Here is a 27,084-nt window from a genome sequence, read left to right as displayed (position 1 = left end):
GCAGTTTCCACCCAAAGCTGTGGTGAAGGTGCAATAAGGATGTGGAGCTAGCTCCTCTTCTCACTCCTCCCAGTTGACTGCCTGTTATGTTATAGCTTCAGAAGTAATCCAGGTGAGAAAACAATATCAGCACCCCTTAAATCCAGTTCCCACAGCTACCAAGAGATGCCAGAAATTTCACTAGTAGTGAAAAATCTAACAAGATTAGCAAGGCTCATAGTTTCATGTCTTTTGGATCATCAGCAGGTGCAATGCCAACTGCTTCCTGATGGTCCCCGTGCCAGCCTTGAGACCTCCAGGTTTGGGGATTAGCCTATTTATCTTGGTAAAGTCAGTTGTAAAGTCATAGTTACAGAGATGGGGAGGTGATTTGGAAAGTCCTTGTTTATGCATAGGAGCATGCACTCTGCCTCTGAAAAGGCCAGAAAAAGTCAGCGTTGTCTTAAAATACATCACCTTGAAATATGTAGGAACTGAAGGAGGTCTGTTAAATTTCAGCTGACCATAACGGGCTTCCATATTAACCAGTGAAACCACGCTGTTTGCTTTCCATTAATTGTCCAAATATGGGAGCCCGAACTAGAAAAAATCCTTTTAATAGAGATGGAAAAAGAGGAAAACCTTCTTCTGTATAAAAGGTGATGGGAATAGTAGTATGGGTTTACTTTTCGTGTGCTTTTCTTAGCTTTAAAAATTGGCTGGAATTCTCCTCAGCCTTGTTATACTTGCTTGAATTTAGTGGTGGTCACAGAAATACAGTGAGGGAGGGCACAGGTATGTAGAAATAAGTAAGCATCTTAAATCTTAAGTCTATGTGATTTTTAAACCACAAGTTTGTTTTTGACTTGGCCATAACTTTTAGGGAACCAGGCTGGGACCCGGAGAGAGCAGTAACTCCAGCTTTAAGAAACAGTAGGAAAGTTTATGAGATTTTTAAAGCAGTCAAGCAGAGGTCCCTGCAGTCGGTGGCATGAGGGGAGTGTGTATGGGGACAATGACGGCAGTGTTTTGTAATATTTAGGAGAGTGTTTAACTATCAGGGCTGTGGAGAGTGCAGTTTCTGCTTTTATAGTCAGCAGAGGGCTTGTTAGGTTGCTGGAGGGAGGGTTCGTTGCAGGGCAAGCTCCTCTGCCCAGCTAACAAAGGGGCTGGCTCCTGCAGGAGGGGAAAGGAATGAGAGCCCCATTCCTTAGCTTCTGGCATGGCTTCTGGGCAACAGGCAGAGCAAGGGTTGTACCAGGCTTCTGTTTTTTTTTTGCCAACATGGGCCAAAGGAGGACAATTAAAATCCAAGGTGTCACTCTTGACATGCACCAGTGACTGGCTCCCATCAGGTGCAGGATTTTAGGCCTTTCAGGTGGCTAATTGGGCCAGTCCCTTCCCTAAGTGTGAGCATTTTCTAGGGCTTTAGCAGAAAGAAGAATGAATCGTGAAATAGAGTTGTCAAGCTGCAGACCCTCGGCTATGTTGCCCTTTCGTTCCACTGTCTCCCTCTTCCTGGGTTGTGGCACAGGCTAGAAGGGAACTGAACTGTTTCTGTTGTCTTTAACATTTTGCCTGTCCTCTGCAGTGTGTGTTTGTGCAGCAAAGAAAGTGAACTACTGCACTGGGGAGATGGAGTAAGTTGGTATCAAGTTGTGTGCTTGTTTCTGTGGGGGATGCTGTGCACAGCGCCAAGCAGCAACCTGGCAGGAGGAGATTGCTGAGGTAGGACCACACAACGTTTGTCAGTAGCTGTTTTGCCTTGATTGTAAGGGGAAAATGCTGTGAGTGGCACTCTCCTGGTAAGGAAAAGGACGATAAGGAGGGACGCGTATTATTCACAAGTTGTCATAGGGACTGAGGCAAGCTGTTTCTGCCAATTAACATTTAAAGTTTTGTAGCATGTATTGTGCAATATGGCTTGGAAATGCCTACTGGGGAAGTATATGAGGTGTATATAGAAACCCAGTGTGTCTCTGGGATGCACAACAGACTGTGACAGGTCCTCCGAATGGCAGCCTCTTGGTGTACTTGCTGTTGTGTGAGACTGATCCATCATGTTGCTCTTAGAAAGCCTAACAGGCTCTTTCTGGTTCAGGACTATGGTGAAGTGGGTGCTGTTCGCTCTACCGCCTCTGTAGATTTGTATTCTTGTATTCCTTTTAATATCTTGTGTTGTGTATTTTATTTTTTTGGGGAGGTAACACCACTGGCAGGGTTAGTTCCCCTGAAATACAAGTGGAAACCTTCCTTGCAGGCTTCACTCACGCCTACCTATTTACACGCTTGCCTGCCCACGTTGCTGGGGGCTTGGTGTGACTTAGGAGGGGAGGGCACTTCTTGACTTGAAGTCGCTTCCAGCTCTGAAGCTTGTGCTGCACCAGCCTTTCAGCATGAGTGGGCTCCAAGGTCTGCATCTCCTCCTCATCTAGGGCTGATGCCATGGCACCAGAGCGATCAACTCCCTCTACTGGCCCACACTGCTGGCCCTGACAGCTGTCCTTGGTATGAGCAATGGTGTACATTTTGGGCCTCAGACCAGAGATTCCCGTCAAACCTAGTGATAGTTTGGAGTCAGTGTAGGGATGGTCTGTGCAGTGAACTGTGGCTGAAACATTGGCTTTCCTGCAAGCCAGGAAGGGGCCATGGCAGGAACTCTTCCGTGCTATCCCCGTGAGTTGAGGGTGAGTCTGTGGGAGAAGCAGAGGGTCCGAGGAGAGCTGCTTTGCCAGGCAGATGTGCTCTAGCCCAAATAGTTGCTGTGGATTCAAAACTCTCTCTAATCCCTGTGCAGTGCAAGGAGCTGAAGCTTTTCGTCTCCCAGCTCAGATGCTTTCTGCTTCTTCACCAGCCTTGTATCTGCAGAAGAGGCATGATTTATGGAAGGGATTGGAGGTGTGGAGGAAAGAAGTTTGGGAAATGCAATCCAAGGAAAACCAAGACAATTCTCACACTACAGAATGAGTCTTGCTCCTTATGCCACGTCTATTCCTGTCTTAGATGCAGAGCACATAACTGAGTTTTAACTGCTCTTTGGTCTTTGAAAAAAATATCATCCCTCAAGTGAACAGAAGCTTGCTTTTCCCCAGGCAGGTCTGATGCTGCTCCCTCGTGTTTTCACTCTGAGAGTAACCTCAATTCTCTCCAAGCAATTGGAGCAGGTTATTCCTTTCTTTTCTACTCTCCACCAAAACAAAACCCCTTATTTTCCTGCTGCATTTGGGATTGGCAGCCATCAGCATTAGGCAGGAAGATATTGGAGGAAGAGAAGCTGCATGTGTGTGTCCAACCAGATGAACTTGTAATTTCTTCTTATCATGGTGCCCTAGGAAAGAAATTTACATATCTGTCTGGTTTCAGTGGCCTTCTGAGGCAAGTACTTCCCAGGGCACTCTCACAACTGTGAAATTGCCAGTAGCCTAGGATGGGGCTGCATCTGGGCTGAAAGTCCACTGTGCTTCCCAACCTCCGCAGCCCCTGACGCACCATCTGTCCCTTACAGCTACTGGAAATTTGCCTTCCCTGGGTCTCTGACTCATGCCTTTTATGTGGGAACCGGTGTAACAGTGTCTGTCCAGCAGCCCTATTGCTATCAGTGCGTATGCAAGGGCACTCCGAGTCCTTTGCCATTAGCTTCTGTTTTTTTTTACTCTGTCTTTCCTCAGCTGCATGAAATAGAGCTGTGAGCATCCTGTGCAGTGCTGTGAGGCAAGAGCCCAGGATACAGCAGGAAGTCCCTGGTTTGGGAACAGATGGAAGCATCTCCCAGTGCTTTGGTAGCATCAGTGGGAGGTAAATAGTGAAATGCTGTGTTGCTCCCGTGCTGATGTGAATATCAAGTGTTGCAGTAGTCTTCTGGCTTGCTTGGTTATTGGTTACCTAGGAATGTTTTTAAAAATGTACCAAATGACAAAAAACCAAACCAAAACCAACCAACCAAAAAAAAACAAACACAAAACCCAGCATGAGTTTGTTCTGTTCTGGGTCAAGTTTTTTTTATGACTGCAGAAGGATTTTAATGTCTGATATGATATTTAATGTTCCTTTTTCTGCCCTGTTGAAGTGGTGTTTGGTACTGCAACACACCATTAAACTGCTGCTGGGCTGGGCCCCCACATGGATGTGTTTCTGTGGTGAGTGGTCTGATTTGGGTGATACCGACCATGAAACAGCCTACATGTGTTTGGATTTACTAGGAAGGAGGGAGCATGCAAAAGCACAAGTGGTAAATGCTAATGTTCAAGGATTGATCTCTGCTTTGAGGAATCCGGCTCAAGCAATGAACAGGAGTCTATTGCAGGTCGTGTGTTTAGTAGCCTGAAACCTGTTGTGAAGAAGATATGTGGAAGGCCTTGTGCCTTCCCTGTTGAAGGATCCAGCCTACTGTAATGTGCATTATTGGGATAATGGGAAGTTTAGTGCTGGCAGTTGCTGTGGGACACAGCCTTCCCAGCTGGTTTTCATGGCTGGGCTGGCCATATGTATAGCTGATGGGCTTTGCTCTTCTGCTGCAGCAGCATCCTACATCCCCAGTTGTCCCTTCCCCCGTTTCTTTTCTCTCTGCACCTGGGTGTTTCAGCGCAAAACTAAATCCTTTGCTGTCAGACAACGCAGTCTGCCAAGCGGTTGGGGTGTGAGACGGGGCTCCAGGAGGCCAAGGGCCTCCATGTGTTGGGCCAGTTTGGAAGTGAAAGACTTGCAGCTGACAAGGCAAATGGCAAGGGCGTACTCACAGCCTCCTGTGGGGACAAGGCATTTGTACTCTGTGCCTCTCAAAGCAGTTCTGATGTTACTCCAGGAGTGCTGGCTTCTGCCTCAAGGCACTGCCTTACAACATAAATGCTAGGACTGCCACAGAGGTGACAAGCAGGCACTGTTTTAATAAACACAAAGAAGGCTTTCTGTTTCCATCTCCTACTGCTTGCATGTCACTTCTCTCCCTTGTGTTATTCCTCGGGGTTGTATCTCTCCAGCAGCAAATCAGTTTGCTTGTGACTGAAGTAAAATAAAACCCTCTGCCTCGTAGCACCTCTTTTTCTAAACTCTCAGGGGTGTTGTGTGGCATGAGCTGTAGTAGTGAGCAGTTACCATAGGGTGGGCATGCATCAGGCAGCCTGTGCTAATATGTGCTGGATATCATACAGAAAACAGGCCCTGAGGGCTGTGGTGTTTTCTGTAGTGTGATTCCCTTTGTGGGAGGCTGGTAGACATGTGACTGGGCTGTTTCACTGGAAATTGCAAGGGGGAGCACGGAAGTGGCTGTTCCTTACCATACTTTGCTGAAGACTGCTACGGCTATAGGAACAAATGAGTATGCTGAGCTCCTGTTCTGAACTGCTGACTCCCTGAGCATCCTGGTTAGTGTCCTTAATCTCGCTGTGCCTGGTTCCCTTACTTTTGCTGATGCTGATCTGCCTGCTGGGAGGGAATGAGCATCTGTCCCTTTGCAAATGAGAGGCCTGTGTAAGGCTCGGAGGAGGAACAGTGAGCCAAATCTCTTCAGTCTAACCACTTGCCCTCCACAGAAGAGAGATTATGTGTTTCCCTCTTCTCCCACCTCCCTTTCTCTGGATATGTTGCAGGCTCCCGCAGGGTGCCATGACACTTCTTTCTGCTGTCTTTGGAGAGATGAGCAGCAGGCCACCAGCAGGATCCACTCCCTCGATGCTGCCTCTGCTCCCTCTCCTAGTGAGCCACCATCACTGTGGCCAAGATCCAACAAAATTGAGGCCCTTTGTGCCTGCTAAACAGTGTAGTTTCTGCATGGTGGGAACAAGGTATCCCTCAGGTCTACAGGGTCCACTGATACTGAGTTACAGATAATGGAGAAGGGTTGCTGAATTGAATGTAGTAGCATTCCCTGAGTGCTCCCAAGGGAAGAAAGCAGAGGCTGCATCCTGCAAGGGGAGCAGGGTCTGTGTGCCAAAATCTCCCCTGGATGCTTTAATTAATCTTTTAGACTTTGAGGTGGCCTTTAGGTCCGGAGCGGGCGTTGCCATCGGATGGCACTGCAAGGTGAGCCCTGCTGAGCTCCCTGCCTGTTGCTCAGTGTGACTCATTTCTCCTCCCTACTGCTACTGGGGAAAAGGTAGGGCCTTGTGCTTTTCCAGCACAGTGAGGCTTCCTGTGCCATTTTGAGTGAGAAGGTGTAGACACTTGTCCTCGTGTCTCTGGTCCGTGTCCTGCCCTCTCAGTCAGGCTCCCCCAGCTGCCAGGCACCCGCAGGCACTGGCAGCAGCCTCTTGCCCTTGCCTTGCATTCTGAAGCTCAGCAAGGAAAGCACAAAGAGGAGTAAAGCTGAGGAGTCTTCCCATTTCCCAGGGGTGCTTAGATCAAGGTTCCAGACCCACTAGAGAAATATATACCTGTGACCTTTTGTTGCTCCTGTCGGGCACTTCACAGCCCTCAATGTGACACCAACTAAGTTGCAAAGCCATGTCTCAGCAGGTGACAGCTGCTCCTGCTGTCTTTCTCACTCCTTCTGTCTGGTAACAGGATCTCCTTAAACACGTCATTGCATTTGCAGTATAACAAGCAAAGCTTGCAGAGTAAAGTCAGTCAGCTTGATGTGAAATGCAGGCACAACTCTTAGATGGGAATTGAAGCTCTGTGTACACACCATCCCCTTTGAGTTTTGCCCAGTAGCAGGGAGTAGCAATAAGGATATCCGTTAGGTAGCAATTCTCATGACATTAGGCTGGCAGGAAATGTCCTGATCGGCAGTGTTTCTGGCCCAAGGTGATTTAGCAGAAGCTTGTGATTACATTGAGCTCCAGCCACCTCTGAGTTTTGTTCAGTGAGACACTGTTTGTGAAATCTCAAAAGCTTCATTATCTTGGGGTTTGCTGGATTTTTATCTAACATTATGTGGGCTGGAAATCTTGCAGGGCCAGACACCTGAGATCACAAAATCAATTCTGCCATCTATTAAATAGGTGTAATTCCTATCGACTGCAGTGAAAGTTACAGTTTTGCAGTGGACAGTGGAATTGGATCCATACATAATAGAGACAGAAACCCCATTGTTGGCTTCTTCTGGACCTTTTACCAAGGTCAGTACAAGGCACTTTCCATGTGTTTGTGACCACCACTTCACTCAGTCTAGAGTGGACTGGAGTTACCAGTGTTTCCTACCACCCTGCTATACTATTATGAACTGAAGTTTGACAGAGGATGGAGAGCCTGCAGACAGTGTTTTTTCTTTTCTTTTTTTTTTTTTTTTTTTTACATAGTAATTAAGAGTTTTACCTTGTGACATTTTTATTCCTATGAAAGCTTGGATTTTTTTTGTTGGGTTATATTAAGCACTAAAAATGTTGAAATGAATTGCTCCTGGCAGACCTCTGTTTTGCCCCAAGCTGCTGTCAGTCCCATCTCCTCCATCTTCTGCTTCAGAAGAGGACGGCTATGTTGTCAAAGCTCTGTGAGTACTACTGAACAGCAGAGATGGCATTGCCCTCTTTGTCCCCCTGTAACCCTTCTGGAAGAGGGCTTTTTTAAGCCTACGTTAGCGTAGCGTGAACACTGGGTGTAATTTCTAATACATTCCCTTACATCTGTGGTCTTAAGCACTTGTGCTGGGATGTCTCTGAGGGCACACTTTGCTGAAGTGACGCATGGGAATAGATTTTAGTGAGACTGGACGAGTCCTTGTTCTTTAATAGTAGGGTAAGGCTAGTTGTAGGGGTAGGTGAAACAGGCACTTATATAGGACCAGTTGGATGATGGGGGTTGTGGCTTTGGTGCCCACTTTGTGCCTGTCAAAGCTCTTGAAGTTAGGGCTAGTAATGACTGCTTTGGGACAAGCCCCCTTGCCAAGGGGACAGGGGAAGAAGCAGGCTTTGCTTTCTAGGGTCTTCTGTGCTCTCCAGCTTGCTCCTGCCAGTTCTATGACAGGGATTGTCAAAGCTCAGACCTTCGCAGAGCAGAGCTTTACCTGTGTTTCTGCGTAGGCTGGAGCAGAAAGGCAACAGCCTTGTCTTTGCCCGTTTACTGGTTTTGCCACAGTGGAGGTGGAAAAGGACCAGTCTGACATTGCTAGCAGCTTTTAACGGGTGGTGTTTCAGCAATGACCTGTCCCACATACGGACTTCATTTGAGCTGCAGGCAGCAGTGTATTCTTTCAGGCCTGAGTGGGACTCTGGGTGTCCTTTAGAACAGATGAGGTTTGGCTTGGCTGCTTCTGGCAACTTGTCAAATACCAGGGAAGCTTCAAAGTAATGGCATGCCAGAGCTGATGAGATTGAAGGCTTTCCTACCTTGATAATGCACACTTTTCTGGTCTCTTCTCACTAGGACACCGGGTCTGCCAAGAGCTGTACCAGCATGTGCTTTGAGGATGCAGGGTTTGACGAAGTCCTTTACCAACAAGATCTTCTGCAGGGGTGGAAGCCCAGGAAAGTGCTGCTGTCCTGCTGCATGGACAAAGAGCTGTGCGGTTGACAGCCGGCCATAGTAAACCTGCTGTTCTTCCATGTGTGCTTTCTGAAGAGTCTTGTGGTGACAGATCTGGAGTACTCTGAGAACCAGTTGGCTGCAGTTGTTGTTAATCTGTGCTTACTTTATTGAAGGTTCTCTGGGGATTTAATAAATCATGAAGTTCAAGGACTGAAAATATGCATATTTCCAAGTTTGAGGTCACCTGAGCAATATGAGACATTATGGTCTCTCTGTCATGGTGCTGCAATGTAATTGATAGCTATGTTGGTGTACATTCAGAGCATCTTTCCTTACCTCAAAGCTGCTTCTTAAAGAGCAGTGTTAGCGTGAATAAGATCAAATGCATGCCCATACCACTCTGGAAAGAAATGGAAAGCAAAGTTGCTGATTGTTTGTGATCATTAAAGACCAGAATCGCCTTTTTTTTATCCCCCATGAGTTCTGGCTGAATTCCAACTTAGGTAATTATATTCTCTAATTCCCTCTGAAGCTTCAAATCAGTTCAGATTGCTTTTCCCTTTCTAGCCTGAGCAATTAGATAATGTTCCTGAGCCCTGTTAACCAGCTATGTCTTGCCTCAGAGGAAGATAAATTTTATTGCTTATAGAAGCAGCCCCCTCCCCCTACCTATGTACTTTTATAAGTCTTTTTGATATGACAAACGATAGTGAAATTAAAGTGTTAAAGTGACTTCTCACAGAAGAGGTGTCTGGCATCTCCATTCTGCTAAAGGGACGCTGCAGCAGGTGCTGAATTCTCTACTTGTTTTGTAGTGTGTGGCTGCTGCCCTGTATGGTTTTGATGAGAGTAACATGCTCTACAGAAATACAGATGGGATAGGGGTGTCATTTGTGTTTCAGTGGTGGAAATGGCACTTGGAGTAACGTGCTACAGAGCAGACAAAAGATAAAAGCTGTGTTGAAGGGGGTGCAGCAGGCATGACATGGAGAATCATGAATGGCAGTATAGAGAGGGGGAGGTGTTTGAGGCATTTCTTCCTAATGGCTCCACACTGCATACATGCATCCAATTTTCCATGTTGCACTTCCTAGCAGAGCAGCTGGTGATGCTAATCCTTTGTTCTTGTTGGTCATGTATAGCTAGGATTTACAGAGAATCCTCCAATGAAGCACACCCCCTCCAACTGCTCCCTTGTAAAATTGGAGATGGTGAGGGCATGTTTGGCTTGATCCTTTGCACTGGGCAGAAAGAGGAGAAAAGTTGTTACACTGCTGCATGGTGCTGTGTACGTTTTTTATTCCTTTGAGTTTCAAGTGAGTCAGTGTAGAGGGGAAGTGGTTTCTTGGGATTTAAATGTGATTATTGAGTGGAGCCCCTTATGTGAAGAAGAGTGTTTATTTAGCTTCTCATGCTCCTACCCCATCCCATGGACTCCTTGGATGGCTGTTGTCTTTCTTGAAGATCATCACTTGAAGCCCTCTAAAGAGAGGGAATGTGAGTCTTTCTTGCTGTGGTGGTGTATCATACCTAACCAAGATTGTTGTTAATCGCACCTATTACTGTAATACTTGGAAGTGAGCTCAGATCCCCTTGCTGTGTGCCTTCAAGTTATAAACAAAAAGGTGACAAGACAGGTGCTTAGGTGCTATTTTTCCACCCTGTCTTAGATTCTGTCTGTGGGGACAACTTGGGCTGAATGCCAGAACAAGTTCCTTGACGCAAACATGAAAGCAGCTGTGGAGATACTTCTCTGGGGACATTTTAAAGCTTGGTCAGGCTCATCGCTGTGGAACAGGCTGTAGGGAAATCTTGCAGATGACCTGGCAAGTACCAGGGGACTCTTCTATCTGTAATATGTGTGGTTACTTGAGCTCTTTCTTTAGCTTATCTGAATTTTGCTGTTGGTCCATTTGCCTATGGAAAGTGTTGGCATATCTGTATGCACCTATACAGGGAAAAAAACAGTATTACTTTTACCACTTTGACATTAACCAAAGAGAATTGGCATCAGAGGAACCTGTATGGGCAAATACAATAAAGAAGTGAGAAGCCTAAATAATAGTTGCACAAAAAATCTGCAGGTTTTGGATATCCTGTTGATTTTGGAGTCTGCCGGGGAGCTATTGTTGCAATCTGCTTGTGTAAGGGCCTGATAGCCCATACCACTGCTCCCAATACAAGGGCATGTGTGGTGGGAACTCAGTCACATGAAGCACCTGGAGGGCAGTTTTGTTCAATGCATACATTGGAAGGGGAGTACTGTCTGTATCTGGTGTGCTGGGTTGAAAGCTAGTACTCAAGCAGCTAAAGTGATTGCCAGCAATTTTCCTTCTCTGGTGGTAATTGTTCTCCAAGAAATTTTCCAAAGGCTTCTTCATCTTTGTCACACTTGTAAGTAGTAAACACTTCAGCAACCATATTTCTCATACTAAAGAACTATAAAGCTGTTGGTATGTATTTTTACAGAGACACTAATCTACTGTCTCTCAGTGCATAGGTCTGGTAGCTGCCTGTGTTCTGTGGGACTTGAATCCTGCATAGCCAAAGGAGTGATAGTTCTCTTCTTTAGGCTAGTGACTGGAGACCAGGACTTGGGGTGTATGAGAGTGGGGCCCTGTGGGTGGATTTCCAGCTTTTTTTGATCACTTCTAGATGCTTGTGAGGTCCCTGAGCATACCTACACCTGCTTGCTGTCTGCCTCTCCAATTCCCCAGGCAGCAGTTGTATAAAGGGTTGTGGAGTCAGAGTTGTGCATCTTCAGCTGTATTTGGTATTCCTGACTGCAGTGAGAGTCTTCCTGGGACAATCAAGAGTTCTTGTTACTCAAAATCAGCTTGAAGTTTAATGTGTGATTATCACCAGAAGAAAATACTTGGCACAGTCTTGGAGTCTGATGGTATTGGATTTTATTGACGGAGAGCAGTCTGTCCTTACATACATCCGGCCCTGCCTCCTCATCCTTCCTATCAGTATCAGCTTAGGTTTGTTTATATTTAAGTGTTGCACAGAACAGTAAAACCCACATCAGATTACTGAGGATACTAATCTTTTGCACTTCTCTAGCACACTTCATCTGATAGTAGAAGTTAGTTTTGCCAACATTAATTACAAAACTTCATAACTGCTGTGAGGGAAGTAATAACCACATAATACTTAGCACTTCTATGGTGTTCTGCATCTTCCAAAAGTTGTACACATAAGAAGCTTTAAAGTACCTTATGTGACATGGTAGTGCAATTATTCAAATGACACATGAGGAGACAAAGATACACCAAGGGGAGAACGTGCTTGCCCAAGGTCACACATCACATCAATTTCTGAGTTTCACTCATGCTTTGTCTTCCTTGGTGTCATAGTTGAGCAGTGATAGATGAGAATGGTAGAGGGTAAAGGCCATGAACTGAACTACTAGGTCCGTGTAACTGAGTAAAATTGTAGGATGCCATGTCTCCTGATGGAGCTGGGCTAGTCTGGCCGAAAAAACTTTGTTGTTAACAGGGGCTTGAAAAGATATTTGCTGTCAGTGCTGGTGGTTTGGAACATTACTGCTGCTGCTGCAAGGGAAATCCTTTGGTGTTTAATGAGTAGCTCCCCAGCTACTTCAGTTGGCTCCCTGCCTCCCCTCCTTGGCAGGCAGGAACAGGGAAAGCATGTGATAAGTGAACTTTTCATTCCCCCACCTGCTTTAAGACATGATCTGACAAGGAGAGAAATTTGAAGGCCTTATGATTGTAATTTGTGACAGAGTGGCTCATTGTGGGATGTTCAGCAGTATGCATGCATGTTGACCTGTTGGAGGTGGAGCAGCCCTGGTTGTACCCAGTGCTCTAGAACACGGCATGACTTCTTTTTTCTCCAGTTAATTTCATAAGCTTGTCCAGGCCAACTTTTGTCACTCCAGATGAGGATTAGCGGAAGAGATCTGCCAGACTCAAATGGTTCTTGGTTGTTTCCCCAATGTAATTTTGTAACAGAAGCAGTCTTTTATCATGTTGGGCTTTGAAATGCCCCAAGATAGACATGCTACCCCTCCCAGTGAAACAGACTGGGGGTGCCTCACTAATGATGTGTCTTGTGGGACAAACACTGGGAAATTGTTCCACAGTCCCTGTCAGCCATCAGTCTGGTGGGTTACTGGGGAGCTACACCCCTCTGGGACGTAAACAGATCTGGAGTGTTTCCCCTCTGTGCAAAATTAGAGAAGGCTGAAACTGAGGGAAAACCTAGCTTTTAGAAGCTAAACCAATTCCTTGCCTGATCGGCAGCATGAGGGATTTGCTTATCTAGGGGATGGCAGTCCAAGTTTGCACATTATGGAGAGGTTCAGGTAAGTGCATGTTTTCAGAAACTGTGCTTCTTTGCTCTTCAAATACTTTTTTTTTCCTTTTAAACAGCAAGCCCACTGTCAAATTTTGTGTTAATTTGTCCAAGGATGTTCTGCAGCAGGTCTTGGTTGAAGTCTTTGAGAAAGGAGGCTGGTCTGAGACTTCACTCTCCTTGGGAGTTTGCTTTCGTCCTGTCCCCTTCAGAAACCAACGGACTGTTTTGTTCTCCATGGGATCAGGTGCTCTGTGTAGTTCCACAAACAGCTGAAGGCCCAGGAGTGTTTCAAACAAAATTACATTTCTTACTAATATCATCAAATGGAGCTGAGAGTAAGTGATTTTAAAGTATGTTGAGGTCTTAGCCCGCCCTTGGCCTTGCCTAAGTAGGCCAAAGCCTTTTCTCTTGCAGAAGAGAGTTTGAGAACAAAAGTCTTTAAAGATATTTCCTCTTCAGACACACTTTGGCTTTGAGGCTGGTGCCTGTCAGCATTTCAGTCTCTTGGAGCTTTATTTCCTTAGTGTCAAAGATCATCTTGCTTCCTTTGCAAGGCTGTCAGCTAGATCCTGGCCGCTTTGATGCGGCTGCGTTAGTCCCTGAATCCCCTGTTGAACAAGCTGCTCAACAGTGTTTGCACAAATGCATGATCTTGGGTAGAGGATTAATCTCTGTGCCTACCCGCTGTGCAGTCAGCCAGATAAGAAATTATTTTAAACACTGTCCCTTGTGCATTAGCACTTCCCCAATTTCCTCTGTAAGTCGCTGGTGTTTCACATGGTCTTTGGACACCACACAGATGCAGAGTCATAAATTCATAAGCTTGCTTTCTGGACCTTTTGCTCCAAAGTTCATTGCTAGCGGTCTCTCACCAAGGAATGGCCAAACCAGCATCAGCCTTCCTTGCTTCTCCTTGTCTGTGTTTGTTGTAATGAGGTGTTTTGTGCAAAACTCTTTTCTAGTCCATTTTCCTTTTCCTCTTTTTTTTTTTTTTTTAATTATCCTTTTTCTTCTCCCAAACAGAGCAATTGTTCGAGCCGCTGCAACTGTTCATCAGAAAGAGCTCCCTTAACATAGGCAGAATGAGAGCAGCTTTGATATTGGCAAATCTTGCAAGGGCTGGAACATGCTCCTGAGAGCAACAGCTGGCACTTCTGGTTGAATGAAGGCCCAAAGCTCATCCCATTCACAGGAGCAGCCTTGCAGTACTGTGCAAGTTAATCACACATACATCCCAAGAGTAGCTCTATCTTATTGAGAATAGCTGCAGGTGGAAGGGAGACTACAGAAGGCCAAAGCTGGTAACTTGGAGCTGAAGAGGCTAGAAAGAGGCTTATGTTTTATTGCCTTTGAAAACTTCTGGAGATGCAACCCGTCCACTGGGCATTTACTCCTGTATCGCCTCCTGAGTCTCCTGAGGCAGCAATGAGCAGAATATTGGGCTGAGAAGTGCCTGCCCAGGAGAGGCAGTGTGGTCAGATGTACTGCACAGCTGGAGAGGAGTAGGTAGATAATCTATTAAAGGGAAACAATGCAAAATCTTTGTTGTGGTGTCAAGAATATTTCATTGCATGAGCAGTATGAGGCAGATGTGGAGTGATGGAAAATGCTTCTTGTGTGCAGAGCCTTATGAAGGTCCCTGTCTTGCCTTTATAAGGCCATGTACGTGGGGAGCATTTTCTCCCTTGGTTCCCCATGTTCTGCCAAAGCAACTGGCAGAGGGTACCTCGAGTCTAAGAGGGCTATGAAAGACCCTCCTCTAGTATTTGTGTGGAAGTGGAGATACTCATGTAGCAGTTCCTGTGTTCAAATTTCCACACCTTAAAAATCAGTCATTAAAGTATAAAGGGCTGCCTCTGGTGTGTGCACCACTGCCCGCTCCTGTGTGCGTGGGGGGTTGCTGGTTGTCAACAAGGCTGCGTTGCACACCTCTGTCACTTTTGGGCAGAAGGACCGGTGCTCTGCCCTCTCCCATGAACCTGAAGTCCTTGGGTGCTGGTGCAGGTAAGGACACGCTTTGCCATTGTGTCCTGATGGCAGCTTCAGAGCAGTGACTTCAGTGTTTCATGGAAACGCAACTGGCTGTTCTGCTGTTAAGGATGAACTCCGCTTTGCACCTTAACTGGAAATTTGATCTCTTATGTGTGAAAAATGCCACTTACCCTCTACAGATTTGCAGTGTTTAGTCCTCTCTGGAAGAATGAATTTGAAGAGAATTTGCAAGTCAATCTAATAATTGGCTTGAATTGAGATTAATTTTTTTTAAATGTCCTCAGTAAGGAATTCATTGTCAGTCTCTTTCATTGTCTGGAATTAACTTAATGCAATAACAGAAGCTCTTTGAACATGGTATGTAATTAAAATTCATTGAAATCTTATGTCTAGGCTAAATTTGAAGAAAATTGGTTGTAATTAAACTAAGTTATTAACAGTTACTATATCTAATTATTGTGACTATCTGGTTCAGCTCTGGGTCAGGTGGGAGAACATTACCCCAAACTCAAACCAATCCAGAACTTCAAATTAGAGCTAATTAAGAGAGAAGGTATGCGCAGTTAAACCAGCTCAAAGAATACCAACTCGTTGCAGTTATGATGCCATACACCAGCAACCTTATGACTAAGATGTATTACTGCTATTGGCTCCAGCTGAGAATGAAGTTTAAATATGACTTGTATTTTCCCTCTCATTCTTAACCCTTGGCATAATCAAAAGAAGAGGAAAAAAGTGCATGTTCCCTTTCCTTGCTACATTTAGATTTTTTTTTTTTTCCAGTATGATCTTAAATTATTGTCCTGGTTTAGTTATTCTTGCCCCAGGGAATAATTGCAAGGTTTCTCTACTGTTTGTGACTCTTCAACTAGCTACATGTATGTTTCCCTTTTAGCTCTGTTTTCACCTGGTTGCAGGTGTTGCACTGTTGTATCAGAAGGCTTCTGATCTGCACTATGTTACACAGGTACCAGCCACCAGTGGCACAGTGCTTGTTATGAGGAAGGATTTTTCTTCTACCCTCTGCCCCTCCTTCCTCTTCTCTCTGCCTTTATTAGGAGAAGAGCAAAAAGGAGAGAAAACAAAGAGCTGACAGAGATTAATATGGCCTATGAATCAAAGCCTCTGGAAATGCATCTATGGGTTAGTTGCCTTCCTAGGAACATAGGAGAGTGGGAGACTTGCACAATATTTCCTGTGAACTGTTCTTTCTCATCCCTAGAAAAATGCTAGAACTTGGACAAGAGCATTTCAAATGGCATCTATCTAGCATTCCTTTGTTGCCTATTTTCCTACAGCTAATTAAATGAGAAAAGCCTTTCAATATTTAAGCACCATTAACTCAGCTGAATTATTAAATGTCAATTTGCATTATATGCATAAAAGGATCAATAAACAAAGAGAATAAAACAATGGAGGCAGCTGGGGTTAGAGAGGTGTCAGCTCCTCTTATCGGAACCAGGGGGAATTACATGCTTGTCTCCCAGGTGGTGGTTATTAATTATTGGTACTCAAGAGGGAAAGAACTGAGGACTTTGTAGGACTCTGCACACCAGAGGCACTGAAGGGGTTTAAAGGATGCTGTCAACGTAAAACATTATTTGGCTTGATTTCCATAGATGTCACACTGTTGCCTCAGATTTGGTGACAATTGGCTAGCATTTACTTTCACTTCTCTCTCTTCCTTTTGGGGTGGAGTTGAGCTGTCATATTTGCTTTCCTCTCTTTAGGTCATTTTGCTTGCTGGCGATAGTTTTCATGCTGGAGTTCCTTGTTCTGGTGAATGGAGATATGGGAGAAAATCCAGAGGAAAACAGTTTTTCTTGAGTAAACCCTTCGGCGTTGCACAAGAAGTTTTCTTCCTCTGCTCCCTGCAAATGTGATTTTTTAGTGCTGTATTAGGTATCCTTGGAGGCTAAAGTTTGGCCTTTGCATTGTAAAGCACTGGACTAGAATTGTGTATGGATTGATCCCTGGCTGTCCTTCAGACTTCCCACCCAACTATGGACAAACCATTTAATTTCTTTATCTTCCGAGCTGGCAGCATGCAATAGCATTTCCTCACCTAACAGCACTGCTTCAGGGATAAAAGCATCAGTGTCTCGTGCGAGCCTGTATGGGAACCCATTTGAGCACCAAGGCTTATTGCCGCTGAAGGGCTTTATTGCCAGTAGCACCCCTGTTTCATCAGCAGCACCCGCGTCTCTAATCCTGTTCTTGTCAGGAGCAGATAAGCACCTGGCAGAGGGTGCCAAGTCTCTGCTGTCCTCTTGGTCCTCAGCATCTCTTCCAGGGTTGTGCTGAGGTTTGTGCTGTGGTTGCCTGTCCTCCACAAAGTGACCTGGGGCTGAGAGCTGATCTTGTGCAGCCACTGTACTTTCATTCACTGGGAAGTAACTTGCTGCAGGGGACTTGGGATGCCTGTGGAATGGGTAGTACTGTGCATAGAGCTTTGGACAGAGGAGTCCCTGCTGCCCACCACTTTTCAGAAGTAAAACTGGATTTTAGATATTTTATTTAAGGTTAGTATTTGTATTTCAATCTCTTTCTAACTATGGTGAAAATAAAACAGGCTTTCAGTGAAATTTTATTTCAGTCTCTCTTGTGGCTTTTATCACCTTCTGGATCCTGCAGTGATTTTCCCCACACCCCTATTCTGTTTCACAATAGAAATAGCCTTTTGCTTTCTGTGGAGGCTGAGTATAGCAGCAGGAAAACATAACCATTTGTTGAATCTTTCCTCTCTGCGTGGAGGGAATGTTTGCACTGCCATCACAGCGTGATCGCCCTCATGTCCCCTTCTCCCTCAAAGTGGGCTAGGTGAGGCGCTTAAAGCAGCAGAGCTGTGACAGGTGAAAATTTAGCATAGATTCAGTGCCTGAGTGTTTACCCAGCTTCTCAGATGGGCTTTGAGGTCTGCATTGAGCACTGTGTCTCTGCAGGAGTTTGTCTGACAACAGTGCTTCTGTCACATGCACAGGGAGAGCTGGGATACCCCCAAAGTGCCTTGCTGCCTTGCTTTGCTAACCCCGTGGTTGTACACTCACCCTCCAGGATAAGCAGCCATCTGATTTGGCTCTCTGTGTAAAAAGAACTAAGTCCTCTCCTTATACAGCTCTTCTCTACCAACCCTTCTCCGGCTCACCAGCCCCCACTTTCCACCTCGGCATTGAAGAATCAGAGCCTCAAGTTTTAGCATTTTGAACAGGATCAGCTACAGTTTCATGAAAATACTGCTATATTTACCCAGCTTGTGCTCATGTGCTCCTACTGCATACTGGTTTGGTTTTTGCTCGTCTGTTGTTTTTAGTATACTGGGAGCTTGAATATCTTTCTCTTCCTGTGTTTCAAAGGTGGGTTTTAGCACAAAGGTGTTACTTTGGTGGAGTCCTTACCAGCAAAGTCTGGAGCATTCCTTATGTGTCCCAATAGCCAGGGAACTGAGCTCGAAAAACCTCCCTCCACCTTTTCTTATTTTTCTGAGTGATGGCTGTTGCTCAGTGTTTTTTTCCCCCTTCTGAGATGAAAAGGAGCCTGTAGTTATTCATTGATTAGAGTTCATGCGCCTTTATTACTGATCTAGTTGACAGATGATTAGCAAATTGACATTTTTTCCTCCCTTTTGAAGGATGAAGCACCTGTGCTATGCTCTTCTTTCATCTCCTGTGTTAAATGGTCCAGCAATGAAAGAGCTGAATTTCAAAGTATGCTGGTTTATAGATCTGTGCGCATGGACCTCTTTGTTGAAGAGTCACTGTTGTACCAAAGTGGCTTAAAGTATAAAAGGAGAAAGGAAGTCGAATAAGCAGCACCAATGGTGACTTTGGGAATGAGCTGATCTTGAATTCAGGGGGAAGAGGAAAGCGGTAATATCCTTGGGACCATTCAAGCAAAGCCCATTTGCTTGCAAAGGTTGTTATTAGCAGCAGATCCTGGGGACATCACTTGTTGGGCTTTGCTACATGTGCTGACAAGCTGCAGCGTGTCCATGAAAGCTAGTTTTCCTGGCTGAGTCAGGGTGTGCAGCTTCAGTGGCTCCTGTGTGCTGCAGCGTAGCAGTGAGAACGGAGATCAGCAGTGCAAGGTGCTTGAAGAGCGTCTGAATTGCTTCCTTGTCTGTCCTGCGAACTGACTGCTTGGAGATTCCTGTTGAGGATAGGCACACTGGAAGCTCATAGCACAAGGGCTTACAAAGGCCGGAGGGTCAGCAGGCTTCCTGGATGCCTGTAACTTTTCATTCCCCTTCAGAGGCCGATGCGTGCATGGTGCAGCTGGAGATTGACTGAAGGGACTGGAGACCTGATGAGAGTTTCCATAAGGAGGTAAGAGATCAAACCTGCCGAGCAGTCTGTTGTTGGCCTGTCCTCTGAGGACTACTCCTGCAAATCATGGGCAGAATAAGTGATTGTCTGTGCTGCCTGTGTCCAGTTGAGTTCCTCCTTTTGTAGCCCTCTTTTCTCTGACTGGACCACTTCATTTTCATGTATTTAACCTGGTGACAAACAAGTCAGTCTGTCAGTGAGCTCTAGAATAGAGGATGCCCGATTTCTCCCCCATGCTGCTTGCCTCATTTGTTTCCCCTAAAATGCTTAGAAGCTTTAAGTAGCAACCAGATAAGAAATGGGAGTTTTAAGCGCAATGCTTTGAGCACTCAACTTGGCTGGATTACCTCACACAAGTGTGGCTTTGTGGCTCATTGGTTTTTGCAGCAAGATTTAGAGATACAGCTCAGGCTCTGAAGCTGGTGCAGTTGGAAGTGATTTGGGATCCTTATAACGTCGCTTCATGGCCGTTGTGAGTCAAGCATGCTTTTATTTCCTAGAAAAGCTGGAAGCTTCCAGGACAGTATTGCTGAGGTGCAGGCTCTGACTGCCACCATATCTGGAGCTCCTTAAGTTTTGAAGACAGCCTACTTCATATTACTGGCATTGAGTCATCTGTACAAATTCCAGTCAGGCAAATGGACTAGGCAGTGATGCAGAGTTTATGCCACCGTAATGTTGTGTGTGTAACATCTGTTGCTTGATTGCTATCAAAGTTGCCAATTGACTTTGGTCTGCCGCTTTGTAGTGCGCAGTTAGGTGGAACCATGTAAGAAAATTTTGGGAACACCTAGGAAAACTAATGAGCCACTGCGAACGGTGGAGTTCGGGATTAGAAGAAGGGTGAGTGATGATCTGAGACTTTAGTGAAGCACAAAATTCCTCTTTAGTTTTAAATAGAATTAAGATCTCAGGAGCAGGTGTTGCAGTCACTGAGGGTTGTACCTGCTATTCATGACATCTCACATGATTTTGTCGCTGGCATTTTTCTAAAAGAAACAAAATTATAGACGTGCTTCAAGGAAGTGATATCGATTAAGCAAAACATTATTTTAAGACCGTGCAAATCATCTGGCTGAGCTTTGCAAAAGGAAACTCTGTTTCTGGAAATGCAATCAACCAGAGATGTGATGACATAGTCTTAATCTCTTCCAGGTAAAATAAATCCTATACTATTTTAGGTAGCCAAGTTTCATGCTCTGTAATTACTTTCCCTAACTGTCATTTGCACTTCCCATTGAAAATTATATTCTTTTCTTGCTTCAGAGTGCTATGTAGTTTTGTGTGGGGTTGGATGTGGTTGTTTTGTGTATCTCAGAATTGGCTGTGTTTCTTTTGTGGGTGGATTGATGTTTGTGTTTTAAACATGATCAACGTACAAAATGCCAAAAGGGTCAGAGACATTTCACTGCTGAAATACGACACATTTCCTGCTGCAAATTTGGGCCAGAAGTACACTAAGTAGATTTTTTTATTTTATTTTTTTTTTCTTTTTGAGCATACATGGTTTGGGCTACAGTGAGAGCACTGATGCATAGGAGTAGAAGAGCCTCAGCGGAGATCCGTCTTGCTTGGGGTGTAACCCTTAGCATCAGCATGCAGAGAGGACTTCCTGGTGGCTTTTGCTTTAGGACAGCCTTGTGGAAGCACAGAGCTGCCCAGGCAGCACACAGTGTTGGAAGAGTCAGCAGGAGGAGTTTGGGCAAGAGAAGTCCAAGGAGTAGGAGAAGACCTGGGGCTATGGATATACTTTGCTCCTCAGTTATACCTGGGGGCTTCAGCCTTGCCTCCCTCTCTGCTTCAGCCTTGCCTTGTGTTGGAGTTAGAGCCTAATCAGGCTAAGCTGTACTGGGTAGCTTCAGCTAGGGAAGTTCCCTGCAGGGGCTGTGCACCCTTTGCCATTGTGCTGGGCAAAGAAACTGAGAGGGGCAGAGGTGTGGAGGAGGAGGGCCTCAAGCCAGCAGCCAGGAAACATGTTCAAAAAGTGTTGATAGCATGGTTTCATCTGGGCAGGCTGTGCAAAGACATCCAGGACCTGATCTCAATTACATCTGCCCACTGCCATCTTTTCTCCCTCTGCTTTTGTGCTGGTCTTAACTCCTGATAAGTGTGAGCAGTCTTTCTTCAGCCATTAATACGCTATTGATCCACAGTCCTGCTGACAGTGTTAATGGACGCTGATTGTGTATTATTATTTCCATAATCATCCTCAAGCTGGAGTGAATTTTCCTTTTCAAATGGCCCATCGATATCATGCCCAGCATTATGGGCTGGAGCTGGCCTGGTGGTTAATTTGTTTTGTCAAAAGTTTCAGCAAAGCCTGTGTTCTTTTTGTGGAAAGAGTCATCAGGCACTGGAACGGGCTGCCCAGGGAGGTGGTCAAGTCACCTTCCCTGGAGGTGTTTAAGGAACGGGTGGATGAAGTGCTTAGGGGCATGGTTTAGGGAGTGTTAGGAATGGTTGGACTCGATGATCCGGTAGGTCCTTTCCAACCCGGTAATTCTATGATTCTATGATTCATGCACAGTGGAGCAATCGGTGAGACCAGCTGAATAGCGATGGAGTACACAACAAAGTAGTTGCCGTCCACTCCCAGTGCAGGCATGAGCAAGATGTTTTGTTTTGACCATTGGGATACCTGCCCTTCAGACCCGTCCCATTCTACTAGACCTTCCTTTCTCCTGCTGAGTGTTGCTACCATGTCTCTTCCCTTTACTTGTGTGCTGGCTTGTCTTTGTGCTCTGCTAAGGGGACATGACCACTTCCTCAAAGGTCTTTGTGTTTGTAAGCCCCTGTTCTTCAAGCACAGTTGTGCATTCTATGAATAGACAGGATAAAATGGTAACTAAACCAGTGATTTCAAGGTCCAAGATGCTCCCTGGGTGGTTTACTATGCAGGGTCGGTAATTAACGGTGCTGCAGGGCAATTCTGCCCGTGGACAGGCAGCTACTGAGAGTGGCTGTTGAGCAAGAAATGTCACATATGGATTTCCTTAACTCAACCCCATGTGCTCCATGAACCACTGTAGTTTTCTTCTTTCTGGGAACTCCCTTCTTGATGCGCACCTTGCATACCACTTACTCAGGATAGGAAGGGTGAGGGAAGAAGACAGACAGGTTCTTGAGAAGCTTACGCTGCAGATTAGCAGCCAGTGCTGCTCCTCCCACTCCCCTTCTGTGTAACTGGGTAATGTGAGCCCAGGGAGCCTGTGAGAAGTGATGGGGAAGGGCCCTGGCATCTTTGCCTAGTTTCTGTGACGAAGAGGCTGAATTACAGTTATGCAAGGTGTATGGGAGGGCATCACTTACCTCAAAAAGTACAGTGGTATATTAAACCTGAGGAAGAGGGGAAGGCTCCAGGTGCAGCCTCCCTCTCTCCCCATCCTGTGGGAGGGTGGTGGCAGAGGTGGGTGGATTCAGTATCCCAGTCTGCGTAGCTGTGGGTACTGGATCAGTAGCTTTGGAAATGCATAGTCTCTTATCCTCGAGGCTGTGTGCAGAACATGTGCAGGTTGCGCAGGTGGTGATGGGGCAGTCTGTCAACAACGGCTCATGTTAGCCTGCCAATGGGACAACAGTAAAGTGCAGTTGGTGCTGTGCTGTAGAAGGGGTGAGCAACCTGACTTTGTGGTTCCTGACTGTGACTGAATAAGTGTCAGTGCAGTGTCTGTCCTTCACCTCCCTTTCTGTGAAGGAGCTCTCATTGTTGCCATTGTAGCAATGGGATCTCAGGCTCAAAAAGATGAACGGCTAAACCTATGTACCAAATACACATTATCCAGTCCTCTTCAAAAGACCATTTCTCTCTCCTTTTCTGCATTTTAATGACATTAGCAACCTCTGAGCACCAAGAGACTCATAAACATTCCAGATTATGGTAATAATAACATTGTACAGTACACTGCACTGGGAATAAAGTTATTTTATCCACTCCAATTTCCTTTTGTTTTAATGTGTAAATATATCAAGTGAAAGCATAGTAGAAAATCTCAGTGCAGAGGCCAAAGGGATTGCAAGTCAGCCCTTTACTGAAGAAGGGCGTAACGCAGCATGTTCAGAGCCTGGATTTTCCCTTTGTAAAGCATCTAGCACTCAATATTTCGCAGGTCAAATTTCTCTGGAGGACTCTGTTGGGAGCTTTCCCTTAGTTGATGTCTTACCTGGAAATTGAATGGAAGTGACGGTGCATCTGTCCTTCAAAATACTGGGAAAAAAGGTTGGGGAACAAGCTGTCCCCTCTGTCCCCTCAGAGGTCTTCCTTGGACTTCTGCTTTGGGATTTACCAGCCTGAAAGAGAGAGATTCTGCTCCAGCAGGATTTGGCAGGGCAGGTTGTGTCTATGCAAAGGTCATTCTTTGTGGAGCACTGCTGAGAATGGCTGAGATTAGTGCTTCATCTCTGGCACCTGGCCTCATGCTCCTGCCTTTCTTTTTCTTTCTTCTGTGAAACTGTTTACTCTGAGTGGCTTGATCCTGCCATCCTGTTGTGCTGGCAATGCACAAACTGTCCACATGCTGAATCCTCCAGGACACCTGGGATGATGTCAAACAATAATGTATTCTTTCTGTTCAACCACATTAAAAGTGCAATTAATCCTCACAATCTCTGTACCTATCTGTATTAGGGCATGATTTTTGCAGCCTTTGCATGCTATGGCAGGCTGAGCTTGGAACTGAGACCAGCTTGAATCCGATCTTGTGAGATATTGCAATCCCAAAAGGGCTGGGCTGGCTTGTTGCTCAGTCCGCACTACATCACTAATGTCAAGTTGTAACCAAGGGCAGAGTTTCTCAAGATTCTTATGCCATCTTCCTTATCGCTTTTCTTTACAAGACAGCCCCAGGCTTTCTGAGCTCCCTTTTGAGAGATCTGGGTTCACGTACATGTATGAATATAGATAGAGAGATGTAAATACATTAAGTATAATAGTGAGTTATCAGGAAAAGACATCATGACTGCTTGCCAAGTAAACAGTGGCAGAGGGGTAATTCAGAAGCCTAAATAACCTTTGCCAATGTACCTTAATTCAAATGAGAGTCTCCTGTGCTGTTTCACCCCTTCGATCAGTCCTCTACAGACTTGCCACCACACCTTTAACCCCACATGCACTGCAGAGCATCACTCACAGTGCCAAGACCCAGGCTGTGACATTGAAAAATCCCTGCCCTATGATTAAAAGGGAGACATGGAAAATTGGTGGTTTTTCTGCCAGGAACCTGGTGCTGTGATTGCAAGATATTGTAGCTTAAGGAGAGGGGGACTCATTTAAAGTGATGTCCCTTTGCAATAAGTATAGCTGAAAGGTGTCAGTAATGGTACCACAGGCAAGTTAAGACACCTATGAACAAGGCTAGATGTGCACAACCTTGCTTGTAAGCTTCATTACACCTCAGTGGATTCAGGGAAAAGAGGGCAAAATTACGACACAGGGCTTATCCTGAGGATTGTTGTTTTGATGCAGGCTAGTGCCATGTAATGTTTTGTAGTGCCAAATAAGGATTAGTTTAAATAATATTTCTGTCAAACTTGGAGAGACACTAGCAAATTACCACAAGGTATTTTGGCACCAGAATAGTTGCACAAACCCCCTCTAATCCTGTACCGTTGTACCTAATGGTTTTGTTGTAGAGATTCCCCATGTGGAAATACCTTTAGGTGACAGGAAGGAGTTACACAAGATAGGTGAAATTATGGAAGTGGGATGGCCAAAAGGAAAAACGTGTGAGTTGAAAGACTTACGTTGTATACCATGTAGGGTACAGCAGAGCAACTTAAGGAAACATTTAACTGGGAGCTAAGGCTGCAAGTAAATATTTCGATACTCCATGGGGTGGCTGGAAATTAGTTTTTGCAGCAAGGTCATGTTTGCAAAGGGAGAATGGGAGAATAGAGCCACCAGCTGGCAAATGCAGACCAGAGACTGTGAAGGGAGGTTACAAGAGCTTTGTTGTTGCTCAGTGCCAGGACCCCACTGAAATGCAGGCAGCACAGGTTGGGGCTAGGAGGAATATGGTACAGGATGGGGAAGGACAGAGTCTCTCTTTTAATCATAGGGCAGGGATTTTTCAATGTCACAGCCTGGGTCTTGGCACTATGAGTGATGCTCAGCAGTGCATGTGGGGTTAAAGGTGTGGTGGCAAGTCTGTAGAAGACTGATCGAAGGGGTGAAACAGCACAAGAGACTGTCATTTGAATTAAGGCACATTGGCAAAGGTTATTTAGGCTTCTGAATTACTCCTCTGCCACTGTTTACTTGGCAAGCAGTCATGATGTCCTTTCCTGATAACTCACATTTACACTTAATGTATTTACATCTATCTACATTCATACATGTACATGTATACAAACACCGATGTATGTAGGCACATATGGAGATTTCTGCCTTCTCCTGGGTTTGACAGTACTCCTCTGCCATCCAGGCAGGGGAAGCTCACTCATCTGCTCAGTCGTATTAGTGAACCTTTGACAGTTGGTTTCAGTATCCCATGATGCTTGAGTGATGGCAGGCATCTTCCTGGGAGCCCTGCAGAGGGGGAGGACAGGAGAGGCTGAGGCATTTGTCCATATTTGTTCCATCATATTATTCAAATATACACATACTGCTTCTGTTAGTCCACAGTGTGGATGGTAATAATGATTTTAACAAAGTGCTATTCTGCTGGAAAGACAGAAGAGATGCAAAAAGGACTAGCTTACTGCATGTGCAGTGCTGCTGCCTGGGTGCTGGATAACCATGGCAGGCTGTGAATCCCTAGCAGCCAGAGCAGCTTGCTGCCTACTATCCCTGTGTCCACTCTTGTATTGCTGCTGCTTGGTCAGTGCATTGTGGTGACACCAGTTTATGAAGGCCGACCTCAAAGGCAAATCTCCACTGCCCAAGCCTAGCCTGCCCTAGGATTAACCCAGCACAAATCTGAACATTTCCCTTGCTCTAAACTCAGTCCCCTGTGCATTTGCATAATGCCAAAAATGGAGGTGGAAGAGAGGAGTAGTCTTTGAAGCTTAACTCACCTTGAGAGAAAAGTGGGTGCTCAGTTCAGCTTTACCTTAGGATGTACAAAATTTGTGTATGTTCTGGAAGGCTCGCTAAGGCTTGTTGCTTTAAACCCTTGCATCATTTTCTCAGTGGTCTGTTTCTTTGTATGGGTTTTCACTAATGGGAGCTAGAGCTGTGACTCCAGCATCACCTGGAAGCATTGCAGCAAGATGGGGAAATATCCTAGGGGACTCCCACTGAGGCACTGGTTCTTAGACACATTTGTGGGTTTCTCTGTTCCTTGAAGTGTGACTGGAGTTTTCCCCTTGAACAAGCACAGGTGTCCCATTAGGCTATTGAGTCATCTACAATACATCTCAACTGCTTTGGTGATCACACAAATGCTTTTGGAGTAGGAAGCCAAGGGCTGTTTGCATAGGACTCCGAAGCAGAGGCTTTTTTCTTTATAAAATCCTGTTACAGAGCTTGTCTCTCCCTGCTGTTCATCAGGGCTACAGTGGGATATAGTTGCTATTTGGGGGCATGAAGTTTTTAAACTTTGTTTTGCAAATTTTCTTTCCGTGTATTTTTCCATTGCACTGGTCTTCACTTGTTTTCTTGGCTGGACTAATAGTACCTGGTCTCCAATTGTAGCCTTAACTGGAGAGATCCCTAGAGATTATGGGCCCCTGACCCTGCAGTGGCTATTTCTTCTTCCTCAGGGCTGAGATATATTGCTGTGTAATTTGGGGAAGACTTATTTTTCCTACAGTATGTGCTGTACCTGTTCTAGGTACGTTTGTGAAAAGCCATAGAGAGTTTCATGACCTTTTCTCATTCTGCTCAGTAGTTATCCTTCCCTGCCATGAGGTAAATCATAGTAATTAGGCCTGTTTTAGACAGGCATCAAACAGATGTGATTTGGCCATGTCGCTGCTTTAACCGCTTGTGTTAGAGAGATGAGAGAAGGGAATTCTTGGTCCTCAGCCCATACAGAAGGGTCCCACAAAAAAAGGTCCATATTCTATTTTCAGTGCTTAGAGCTTTCATCCCAACAAGAACAAGGGTTTTAAAACAGCAGTTGATACCAGA

General features: G+C 45.4%; 1 protein-coding gene across 5 annotated transcripts in view; it reads left to right on the top strand.

The window, feature by feature from the left end:
• Window positions 1–27,084, top strand: part of MDGA1 (MAM domain containing glycosylphosphatidylinositol anchor 1) — a 143,747-nt gene that overhangs the window by 20,710 nt on the left and 95,953 nt on the right. The gene's annotated exons all lie outside the window — the stretch shown is intronic.

This window comes from Cuculus canorus, chromosome 3, assembly GCF_017976375.1.
Source record: "Cuculus canorus isolate bCucCan1 chromosome 3, bCucCan1.pri, whole genome shotgun sequence".
In the NCBI taxonomy this organism is placed as follows: domain Eukaryota; kingdom Metazoa; phylum Chordata; class Aves; order Cuculiformes; family Cuculidae; genus Cuculus; species Cuculus canorus.
The sequence above is the reverse complement of the archived record's forward strand: the minus strand, read 5'-3'. Positions and strand labels throughout refer to the sequence as shown.